Source organism: Notamacropus eugenii, chromosome 2 (assembly GCF_028372415.1).
Source record: "Notamacropus eugenii isolate mMacEug1 chromosome 2, mMacEug1.pri_v2, whole genome shotgun sequence".
Lineage (NCBI taxonomy): Eukaryota > Metazoa > Chordata > Mammalia > Diprotodontia > Macropodidae > Notamacropus > Notamacropus eugenii.
The window spans coordinates 304064200-304076467 of record NC_092873.1 but is presented as its reverse complement, the minus strand read 5'-3'; the positions used below and the strand labels follow the sequence as shown (position 1 = coordinate 304076467).

At 37.2% G+C, this 12268-nt stretch overlaps 1 long non-coding RNA gene across 1 annotated transcript in view; it reads left to right on the top strand.

Moving 5' to 3' along the window:
• The first annotated feature begins 2309 nt into the window (after positions 1 to 2309).
• The window catches only part of LOC140527629 (uncharacterized), a 46825-nt gene continuing 36866 nt past the window's right edge, over positions 2310 to 12268 (top strand). Inside the window, exon 1 of the long non-coding RNA XR_011974875.1 lies at positions 2310 to 2490. This is a non-coding gene — a long non-coding RNA (uncharacterized lncRNA). The remainder of the gene's footprint in view (positions 2491 to 12268) is intronic.

Here is a 12268-nt window from a genome sequence, read left to right as displayed (position 1 = left end):
ACATCTCCCATAGCACAGACAGCCCGGATAGAAGCATTTATCTTGGACTTCTCTAACTTACAAGGTTGCCTCAAACTCTCAAAATGTTCATCTCAGGATTGCTCTTTGGTCACCTGTGCTAAAGAGAGAAGCACAAAGCAAAAGAAACAATTATGACTTTGAGATGCTAATTCAAGCCCATTTAGGACAACACATGAAGGAACCTCTCTCCTCCCCATCACCAGAAGTACTGGTAGAAGTTTAAAGAATCCTGATATACTTAGCAGATGGAAATGGAGAACTTCTTTGCCCTATGTTCTGGAGAGTTGAAGAAGACGAAGCCAGCGGGGTAGTCACTCCATCTAAAGTCTACTGAAGATGTAGCTATTCCTGGCTCAGTAGCCATTTCTCTCTGAAGTAGCTTTAACTCAGTCATCCTTACCCTGCATAAGGAGGAGATAATGGAACTCCTTATCTAGGATTTTCTGCATTATTCCAATGTGCCAACGTCAAGTTGCATGTGCCAGGGGAGCTCAGTGCATGTTCTATGAAGTGCCCCCCCCATGTTCATCACCACATATTGGATCTATTCCAACCATTCCCTGCTCCACATGAATATAAGGGAATATTGCTATGTTCTAAGAAACCATGAAGATAAAGGATTCAGAGAAGTATGGGAAGTATGAACTGATGCAAAGTGAAGGAAGCAGAGCTAGAAAACAATATACACAATGACTACAAGAACACCAATGAAAAGAACATCTTATCTGTGTCTTTTTCATCATTGTTTCCTCAATATCATCTAGCCTAATGCCTTGTACAAAATAGGTGTTCCATAAATATTTGTTGGATTGGATAACCAAATGTCATAATGTATGGCACAGATAAATATTATGGGCAGTCATGAAGTTTAGTATTGACTGTAGTAAGTAGGAGGACTTTATAGAAGAGATGGGGTTTGGGATAGTCTTAAAGAACTAGTAGAATATGAATGACTAAGGTGACTGACTCAACTGGTTGGCCTGAGAATGATGACTCCTTTGGCCTCAGCAGCACTAACAGTGGTCTCCAAACTTTTTTTTATTGTACACTTCTATCAGTAGATTTTTTTTCAGGCATCCCCAAGTTATATACATGCACTATTGTACTAACATAGTACAAGATTTAAGACCAAAGTAGAGGGAGAGTCAGTGCATGATTTTTTGTTCTAAAATGATTATGCACTCGAAGCCTCTGAAGCTGAGATACAACAAAGTATGGATTGATTCTCTATTGTCCGCGCTAATTTTGGCCTAACAATTAACACCAAGAAAACAGAGGTTCTCCTCCAGCCAGTACCACACCATCCATATGCAGAATCATCAGTTATAGCAAATGGAGAAATTTTGAATGCTATGGATAAATTTGCTTACTTTGGCAGTATACTTTCCAGAGATGTACACATAGGTGATGAGGTTGACCCACACATTGCAAGAGTTAACTCAGTGTTTGGAAGACTCTGAAGGAAAGTATGGGAGAGATTAGACTGTTTACCAAACTGAAAGGTCTACAGAGTTGTTGTGCTGACCTCACTGTGGTATGTCTATGAAACCTGGACAGTATACCAGTGCCATGACAGAAAACTGAATTGCTTCCATTTGAATTGTTTTAGGAAGATATTCTGAAGATCACCTGGCAAGATAAAGTACTAGAAACTGAAGTTCTTTCCCCAGTTAAACTGCCAAGCATTCAAACTTTACTGAAGAAAGTGCAATTCTAATGGGCTGGACACGTTTTTCAAATACCAAACATAGGTTTGCCTAAAAGACTATTTTTTTGAGAACTAATGTAAGGGAAACCCTTATACGGTGGTCAGAAGAAAAACACAAAGTCACTCTCAAGATCTCTCTGAAGAACTTTGGAATTGATTGTGAGACATGGGAGATACTGGCAAAGAACCATCCAGAACGGTGTGCCCACAAGAAAGAAGGCGCTGTGCTCTATGAGCAAAGAAGAATTGCAGTAACTCAAAAGAAATATGAGATGTGAAAATTTAGAGACATTTCCATTCCAGATGTTCTATGGACTATTTGTGCCCAACCTGTGGTAGAGTCTTCAGAGCGCATATTGGTCTGTTCAGCCACAGTTGGACATATTGTACCTCAACACCATCATAATGATATTATTTTGTCCTCTTTGAGAACAAAGGACAACAATCAACCAACCAATCTATATTGTATGTACATTATAAAATATATGTAAAAATAGAAATTTAAAGGATTAAAGATGAAATAAATATTTTGAAATAATTTTTTATTTTGTTAATGCCTCAAAAAACTTTTTTGCTCTCATTAAAATATTGTTTGAGGATAGAGACTAAACCTTGATTTTATTGGTATAGGAAACTCTTTGGTGAGGAAACTCTGTCCACCACTGTAAGTTGGCACCTTCTATACAACTTCAAATCTAAAAGATCTGCTGCAGCACAGAGAAATGCCCAGGGTTACAGAGAGATGCTAGCATTTGTTACAGGTAAGTTTTGAACCAAGTCTTCCTGGCTTTGTGGTCAGCTCCATATCAACTATAATGAAAATAATAGATCAAAATATTAGAGTTAGCAGTTTTTAGTGAGAGTGATGGGATTGCATATGTTTTATTATTCTTGAAAATCTAGGTTTAACATTATGATACAGAAATACACTACAATATGCTGAAAGTGAACAAATGAATAGGGATAATCCTTCCAGGTTGTATAACTCCCTTTTCCTTTGGATACTTCTCTTACTGTATGTAACACATAACTATTTGATGTATAAACCAAGTGAGGACATCATTGTAAATTCATATTAAACATTAGTTAGTAAAACAATTTCTTTTTTTGGTGGGAAAGGTATTTTTTCAAAATGCATTTTTTTAGAAAACAGCATTTATAAATTATTTTTCCTAGATGTATATAGGCATGTCATGCCCTGTTCTTACCATACCTGTAAATCAGTAGTACCTGATTTGTTGTATATGAACATAAGGGATTAGATGGAACTTGAATCTTACTATTGGCAAGTGGGGAGCTCAGAGTATGTGAGATACAATTCTACTTACTTTAGAAAGGTGGATTATTAGAATTCTAAGCCAGAAAGAGTAATTGATCAGAATGATCCTCTTTAATTTATTATTTCAACTGTTGTCTGAAATATAAAGGGAGGAAAACTGCAGTAACCATGTTGTAATACTGAATTAGGATGTGTTCATAAATAGCTCTTCCTAGAGTATTGCCTAGTTTTGCTTCTCACCCTTAATCCACTCATAATTAAAGAGACGACTACAATTCTTCAGACATTTTTTTTATTTAAGAAATCACACTGTCCAGGCTGTCTTTAAGCTCTTCCTCTTTAACATTTTTAGATGTACTTAGTGGTTGTTCAGATTATAAATCCAAAGAGTCTTGAAGGAGCATTTTTCTTTTGGTCCACCTTCCTGCCTTTCTTCGATTTGGGTTCCTGAGATATCTGAGTTGTTAAAGTCACATCCAAATTTATGAACAGATCTAATTCTTCATCTAGATGGTCCACATCTGGCTGCAATGGGAGAATGTTGTTTTTTTTTTAAACAATACATTCGTATTGATATCTTTTGTTTTCACACTTTATATTTCACAATGTTTCTAACTCCCTCCCATTTCCAGAGAACCATTCTTTATAACAAAGAACAAGAAAAAGAAAAAAAACTAAACAACTAACCAATTTATTAAGATAGTTTGATATTATATGCAGTGTTCCACAACCATGGGCCCCACCTCTGCAAAGAAGCTGGGGATAGTCAACCAGTTAATCAACAAGCATTTATTATGTACTATATGTCAGCACTGTGCTAATATGAGGATACAAGGAAAGGCAAAAATGGTCCCTGCCCATAAGGAGCTCACATGCTTTTTTGTTGTTGTTGTTAATAATTAATTTGTTTTCGTTTTCAACAATCACTTCCATAAGTTTTAAATTTTTCTCCTCTTCCTTCCCCCTCCTTCACCAAGATGGCATGCAATCTTATATGGGTTCTACATATACATTCTTATTAAATTAAACACACTTTCACATTAGTCATGTGGCATAGAAGAATTAAAATGAATAGGAGAAACCAGGAGAAAAAACAAAACAAAACATAACAAAATATAAAATAGTCTGCTTCATTCTGAGTTCTGACTCCATACTTCTTTCTCTGGATGTGGATTTTGCATCAAGAGTCCTTTGGAAATGTTTTAGGTCCTTGCATTGCTGTGAAGGGCTAAGTCTATCAAAAACAGTCCTCACACACTGTGGCTGTTACTGTGTATAATGTTCTCCTGGTTCTGATCATTTCAGTCAGCATCAGTTCACATAAGTCTTTCTAGGTTTTTCTGAAATCTACCCATTTGTCATTTCTTATAGCACAATAATATTACATTACATTCGTATACCACAACTTGTTCAGTCATTCCCCAATTTATGGGCATTCCCTGGATTTCCAGTTCTTGGCCACCATGCAGAGAACTGCTATAAAAACTTTTGTACATGTGGGTCCTTTTCTCATTTTTATGATCTCTTTGAGATACAGCCCTAGAAGCGGTAGGGAGCTCACATTCTAATAGAGGAGATAACATATAAATAACAAGATATACAAGATATCTACAGAGTAGTAGAAGATAATCTCACAGGGGAAGGCCCTAGCCGCTGGACGGTATTGAGGAACTGAAGAAGGTGGTTTGGTTGGAGTTTGCAAAAAATTCTGGGAAACTAAAAGGCAGAGGTCCAGAAGGAGAAGAGCATTCCAGGCATGTCAAGGGGGCAGCAAATGCAAATGAAGAGAGATGGGAGATGCACTCTACATCAGTTCATATGTCTTTCCATCAGACTGCAGTTAGAATCATTATTTCTTCCAGCACAATAATATTCTATTACATTCATGTGCCACAATTTGTTTACCCTTTCCCCAATCAATGAGAAACTAGGTGGCATAGTGCCTAGCCTGAAGTCAGGAAGACCTGAATTTAAATCTGACTTCAGACACTTACTATTTGCCTCAGCTTCCTTATCTGTTAAATGACCTGGAGAAGGAAATGGCAAACCCCATCCAGTATCTTTGCCAAGAAACCCCTGAAAGAATCACACATGACTAAAAATAGCAACAATTAATGGGTATCAGTTTTATTCTTGTTCTTTGTTACCACAAAAAACAATGCTATAAATATTTTGGCATATACGGGAACTTTCTGGTTTTCACTGTTATTGTTGATTTCTCTGGTGTATATGTCTACCAGTGGAATCTCCGGGTAAAAGAGCATGGACACTTTAGACAATTCCTGTTTGTAATTTCAAATTGCATTCCAAAATGGTTGAACCAACCACAGCTCCACCAACAATGTACTAGTATATCTATCTTTCTACAGTTCCTCTAACTTGACTATTCCCTAATTTGACTATTCTTCTCATTTGTCATCTTTTCCAGTTTGCTGGTCATGAAGTGAGATCTTAGGGTCATTCTCTTAATTTAGTGATTTGGAACATTATATAGTTAATAGAGTTAATATAGTTGTTTCCATTTTTTTTTTGAGAATTGTTATTCATATCCTTTAACCACCTATCTATTTGCAAATGACTTTTGGTCATATATTTCTGTTAGTTGCCTATACATTTTGTATATCAGACCCCTATCAGAGATATTTGATACATTTTTTCCTACTGAATCAGTTCTCATCTTACCCTAGATACACTAATATTATTCATGCAAAAGCTTTTTTTATTTAAAAATTTTTAATAGTATTTTATATTTTCTAATTACATATAAAGACAATTTTTGACATTCATTTTTTATAAAATTTTGAGTTCCAAATTTTCTCCTTCCTTTCCACCCTTCTCCCCTCCCTAAGCTGGTATATGTACACTCATGTAAAACATATTTCCGTATTAGTGGTGTTATGAAAGAAGAAACAGAACAAAAGGAAAAAAACACACAGAAAAAAGTGAAGATAGTGCGATTCGATCTGCATTTATTCTTTCTCTGGATGTGAACAGAATTTCTCATCATGAGTTTTTTGGAATTGTCTTGCATCATTGTATTGCTGAGAAGAACTAAGTCAATCATAGTTGACCATCCATGCAAAAGCTTTTCAATTTGAAGTAAGAAGAACATCTATTTTATCCTTTATATTTCCCTCTGTCCCTTGTTTGATTAAGAATTTACTCCCTAGCCATAACTTTGAAAAGAACCTTAACTGATTCTCTTCTATTTTTTTTATGGTTGGATCTTTTATCTTCTGGTCATGTACCCATTTTGTTTTTATTATGGTATATAGTGTAAATTGCTATTCTAAGTCTAATTTCTGCCAGGCCTCTTTCCAGTTTTTCCAGCAATTTTTGTCAAAAAGGAAGTTCTTTTCTAGATTTTCATGTTTTCGGGTTTATTGAACTTAATTATTTATTCTTCCTTCCCAGTCTTTTTTTTTTTATTATTCTACATTTCTATTTTCTAACCAGCACCAAATACTTTTGAAAATTACTCTTTTGTAATATAGTTTGACTTCTAAGAATACAAAGGGAGATAAGATTTTTCTGATAAACCTCTGAAAAACATGTCCCAAGTCCACCTTCACTTATGGATATCGAAAGGAGAGCAACGTCAGAAATCATATTGGAGAAAGGTCGTAAAAGTCAGCTCATCTGCATACTCGGTCTCCTACAATCTTTCATTTTGTAATAGAGGGCTATCACCTGGACTAATTCAGCCCCCACATTTAGCCAGAATGATATAGTTCTTGAAGAACCCAGACTAATGACTCCTAGTCACACAGAGGGGCTAAAATTTTTTTAAGTCATGAAACTTCAGCATTTCACTCTTTTTATTCCACAAAATAAAATTGTGAAGTGTTGCCTAAAGATCTAAGCAAGACACTGAAATCTATCCCTATCTAGACAGCTGGAAAGCCTGCCACATTGGGGCCATCCTCCCCCTTCCCTGCATTCCTCTCCTTTTTCTGGCTGGACCCACCTAGAACCTATCCAGACTGCTTGACTGCTTACATGGTTTGAAGAGATGGGAGTCACCAACTCTCTTCTTTCCTATGATATGGTGGACCACTAGGTCTTAATGTCTGATCTCCATCTGTATCCTACAGACCCCTGCACTGTCATATGACCTACTTATGCAACTTAAGGTTCCCTGGCCATTTCTTCCTGTGTTGCCACTGAAATACAGGAATTTTACATTTTTCCATTCATCCTGCAACTGAACTTTTCTTTGTATGTTATGTCCCCTGATTAGAGTGTGAGCTCTTTGATTGTCCAGCCTTTTTTCCTTTGGATCTCTAGTGCTTAGCGCAGTGTTTGGTTCATAATAAATGCCTAATCAATGCTTTTAATTTATTTGCTTATTTAAAAAATTTTCTGCCTTATTCTCTATATTTTGATATCTATCCCATTTGAAGGTAATCTTTCTCTTTCTTTTTTAAATTGTATTGATATCTTTTGTTGTTACATTACCAGAATTTGGGCTTGTATCTGTCCCCTTCTAATCCAAGAAAGATATCCATATAGTAATGAATATATTTTCAAAGAAAAATAGAAAAATGAGCAAAACCCATCAATACATAAGAAGTCAGAAAACACATGCAATGTTCCACAACTGTTGATCTTTCACCTCTGCAAAGCAGTGGGAAGAAGGTATCTTTTTGTGTTTCTTCTCTGGGTCCATGCTTGTTCTTTGCAATTTTACAGGATTCATTTTTGATCATTTTGTGATTGTTTTGTGGAAACATTTACTTTGTTGCAATCATGTAGATTGTTTTCTTGACTCTTCCTCATTGTGCATTAGTTCATGTAAGTCCTTTCATGCTTCTCTGTTTTCATCATACACATTAGTTCTTACCACACAGGAATATTCCATTATATTCATGCACCACAGTTTGTTTAGCTATTTCCCAATTGGAGACCCACTTAGCAATAATATTTCCTTCGGAGTAATTTTCCATTCACACTATTCTTCGTAGGCTTCTGTATCATTGTCCTGTTTATAATTTAAAGCCCTTCACAACTTGCCCGCAGCTACCTTTCTAACCTTATTAAAGATTAATCCCCTTCTCAAACTCTAGCCAAGTTGGTTTTCTTGCTGTTCTTCACATACACTACTCCACCTCCTATCCCCATGCCTTTGCACCAGCTGACCTCCATCTCTGAAGTGCACCCTGACTCTCAGAATGTCTAGTTTTCAGGCTTGGCTAAAGCAGCCTCTTCTAGTAGCATCTTTCCTGATGCCCTTCAGCCACTAGTGCCACCCTCCACAAATTATTTTATGTCTATTTTGAACATATACATATATATATGTATACACATATACATACATATAAATGATTCCTTCTTTGAAAGAATGTGAGGTTTTTGAGCATATGAACTAAAGCTACATGACAGTATTTTTGTTTTGCATCCCAGCACATAGTAGAAAGTCAATAAATGAATGCTGATTGTCACTTTCCAAAAGTTGACAGTCACTTTCTCTCTAGCCTATGATTCAGTCTATCCAATTCTTGGTTTGGGGTGGATATTGTTCCTCCTAATGGTCCCAGCTTCTCAGTCAGCCTGCATCTGTCCCTGCTGTTATCATTGCCCAGCCCTTAGAAGGAGGAGAAGGAGAGAGGAACTAGTTGCCTACCTTGATGCCACTGCCAAATAAGGTGGCCTCCATCAGAAACTAGCCATGGTAGCACAGGAAGCAACTGGGCCTTCTGATTTCTTACTGTACTACAACTGATTGGCTTATACACCCTGCAAGTATCCTTTAGATTTAACTATGCTTCTTAAACTGTGGGTTGCAACCCCATATGGGATCAGAACTCACAGTTTAAGAAGCACTGAAGGGGTCACAAGTGGAAAAAGTTTAAGAAGCCCTGCTTTAGAACAGTGTTCTCCAGAGTGGGTACTGTGTAGTTCTAGTTCTAGTGGCATATCCCCAAGGGATGTGAGATCAACCAGAGGATAGGAAGAGGGATTATATCACATCTTTCCAACAGTAACATTGGAGGTTTTTTTCCCCAAAACTACTATAATGCCTCTTTCACTTATTATTGTGCAATGATCCCCCTACTCCACCTCTCCCACCTCTGTCTTTCTATGATTAAGTAAGGCATTGGCTCCTCAAGGTGGTTATAATCTAACCATGACCCATACGCATGCAGCAGCTATGGAGATGAAATTCTTCACCTCCTCCTCCAGTGTCTCTGCCCTTAGATAAACTTGATAGCTGCTGACATTCTTAAAGTTCACGTCTGCTCACAGTTTCTCCTCTTCTTAGTTAACTCCACTGGTTCCCTATTGACTCTAGGATCAAATATGATTGGATTTTTATTTCATTTCTTTCTAATTTCTATTTTTATGTACAAATATTAGAATAGTAGTACAAGTATATAACTAAGAAATAAGTAATACAATTGAATATAGTGGGAATGTGTGCTCAATTTTTTTCTTGTTAGGGGTATATGATCAAAAAAGTTTAGGGACTTCTGCTCTAGAAGACTATTTATTGGTTCTCAATCTGTGGGCTGAGAACTCCCAACGGGCTGAAGAGAATCTATACACTCACCAAGCATTGCCATTTTGATTATTACTTAGTGCTAAGAAAATATGTAGCGTGACTGAGTATGCCTTCTGTAGACTGAAAAATGACTTCCACAGATATGTGTATGTGTGTGTACATATATAAATATATGGTTAGGTATTTATTGATGCTGTTTGATTAACAAAATACAAACTAAACTATTACTGAATCTATAATGCTTTTTTGTCATCATGTATTCTCAATTAGCATTTATTAATTAGCATTTCTATGACTAATAATATACTAACAATATAGCTACTATCATGTGGGGGTCCATGAATTATTTTGCTTATAAAGGGGGCTTTAATTTTTGAAAACGTTGAAAACTACTGTATTAAGTTGTAGTCCCCAAATTACAGATTGAAATATTGAAATAAGTATTAAGCCCTTTAAATGTGAATGAGGTGTATAAAAGAAAAAGATCTAATCCCTTCCCTTGACTCAAAAGTCTCTTTTTATATCATAGAGACATAAACATGAAATCATTAAAAAAAACCAAATCACTTTAAAAACAACATATCAGTAAGTGAAAATTGGGGCAGCTGGGAGGTGCAGTGGATGAAGTGCTGGATCTGGAGTCAGGAAGACCTGAGTTCAAATCTAGCCTCAGACACTAGCTGTGTGATCCTGGACAAGTCACTTAACCCTATTTGCTTCAGTTCCCTCATCTGTAAAATAAACTCAAGAAAGAAATGACAAATCACTCCAGTATCTTTGCCAAGAAAACCCCAAATAGGGTCAGGAGGAGTCAGGCATGAATGCAAATGACTGAATAAATGAAAATTAAGGTACAAGGGAGACTTGGACTAAAGTAATGTTTAAGGGTGAGCAGAAGTCTGGAAAATGAAGCACTATATCCAGCGCTCAGAGTAGGAAGCCCTTCTCACAGGATTGTAGATTATGTTTAGGGGAATAAAGCTTAAGACTAAAAAGATAAAAAGGAACCAGAATCTGAAGGCATTTATAAGCCAAGCAGAGGATTGTACATTTGATCCTGGAGCCACTGGAGTTTATTAAGTATGTCAGACCTGTGCTTTGGAATATCACTTGGGCAGTTGAGTAGGGAGAGGCATGAGTCAGGGAAACTGGCTATGTATGCAGTAGTGTAGCCATGAGGTGAGAAGAGCCTGAACCAGGAGGGTGGCTATGTGAGAAGAGAGAAGGGGGCCCATATGAGAGATGTTGTGAAGGTAAAAACAAGACTTGGCAATGGACTGGATATGTAGAGTTAATGTGAGAAAAGAGTCAATGGTGACGTTGAACTTGTGAGCCTGTATTACTGGAAGGATGGTGGTGCCCTTGATAGTAATAAGGAAAATGGGAAGAAGGGAGGGTTTGGGTGGAAAGATAATTCTGTTTTAGACCTACTGGGTTTAAGATACCTACAAGACAACCAGTTTAAGATGTCCAAGAGGCAACTGATATTGAAACTAAAACTCAGGAGAAAGATTAGACCTGGATATATAGATCTAAGAATTATCTGTAGAGAGGGGATTGAAACCATGGAATCTAGTGAGATGATCAAGGGAGATAGTATAGAGGAATAGGAGAAGAGGACCTGGACAGAGCTTTGGGGAACATCCATTGTTGGTGGATATGACCTGGATGAAAAACCAGCAAAGGACATTGAAAAAGAGAAATTAAACAGGGAGGAGGAGAACCAAAAAAAGAGCAGTCTCATGAAACCTAGAGAAGACAGAGTATCCAGAAGAAAGTGATCAACATTGTCCAAGGCTATAGAGAGGTCAAGAAGGATAGATTGAGAAAAGGCTATTAGATCTGGCAATTAAAAAATCATTGGTAACTTTGGAGAGAGCAGTTTCAGTCACATGCTAAAGTCAGAAGGCAAATTCTGGAGATTTAGTGAGAAGAAAGGAAAGTGGAATTACTAGTGGTAGATGGTGTCTTAAAAAGTTAAGCTTCAAAGAGGAAGAGATTTAGGATAATAGCTAGCAGGGATGGTATGATTAAGTAATAGCTTTTTAAGAATGGGAAGACATGGGCATGTTTGTAGGCAAGAGGGAAGCCGCCAGTAGACAGAGAGAGAATAAAAATCAGAGAGAGAGAGAGAGAGAGAATGGAGATAATAGAGGGACACTTTGCTGAAGAAGTGCTGGAGAAGAAGGGAGGATGTCAAGGATGTATGTAGAGGGTTTGCTTAGGCAGGGAGAAGGGACTCTTAATGAGAAATGGGGATGAAGAGGAAGATAATGAGTAATGTGAGAAGAGGAAGGGAAAAAGTGGAAGGTTTGGACAAATGGGCTTATTTTTTTCAGTGAAGTTTGAGTCTAAGTCCTAAGGAATGGGGAGGGGAGGGGATGCCACACAAAGTTTGAGGAGGGAAGAGTTCTGCAATAGCCATTGTGTTGACTGGGAAAAGAAGTCTTTCAGGGAGGTGTGAAAGGCTTGCCTTGTTGCAGTGATGGTCTAGTTAAATTATGTAACATAAATTTGTAGTGGAGTTCACGATTTTCTCCAGCTCCATTCAGCAGTACATAAATGAAGGTGGCAAATTGTGGGAGTAATTCATAGTTGGGATTTGACAAAGCATGATCAGTGATAAGGCAAGGGGACATGTGATTAAAATGTAGTGTGGATAGCGTAGAGCTGAATTGTTTCACTGAAGCATCAAAATAGGGAAGGAAGGAGAGTGTAGCCAGTGCAGGGATGATGGTCTGGGAAAAGACTGAGAGTG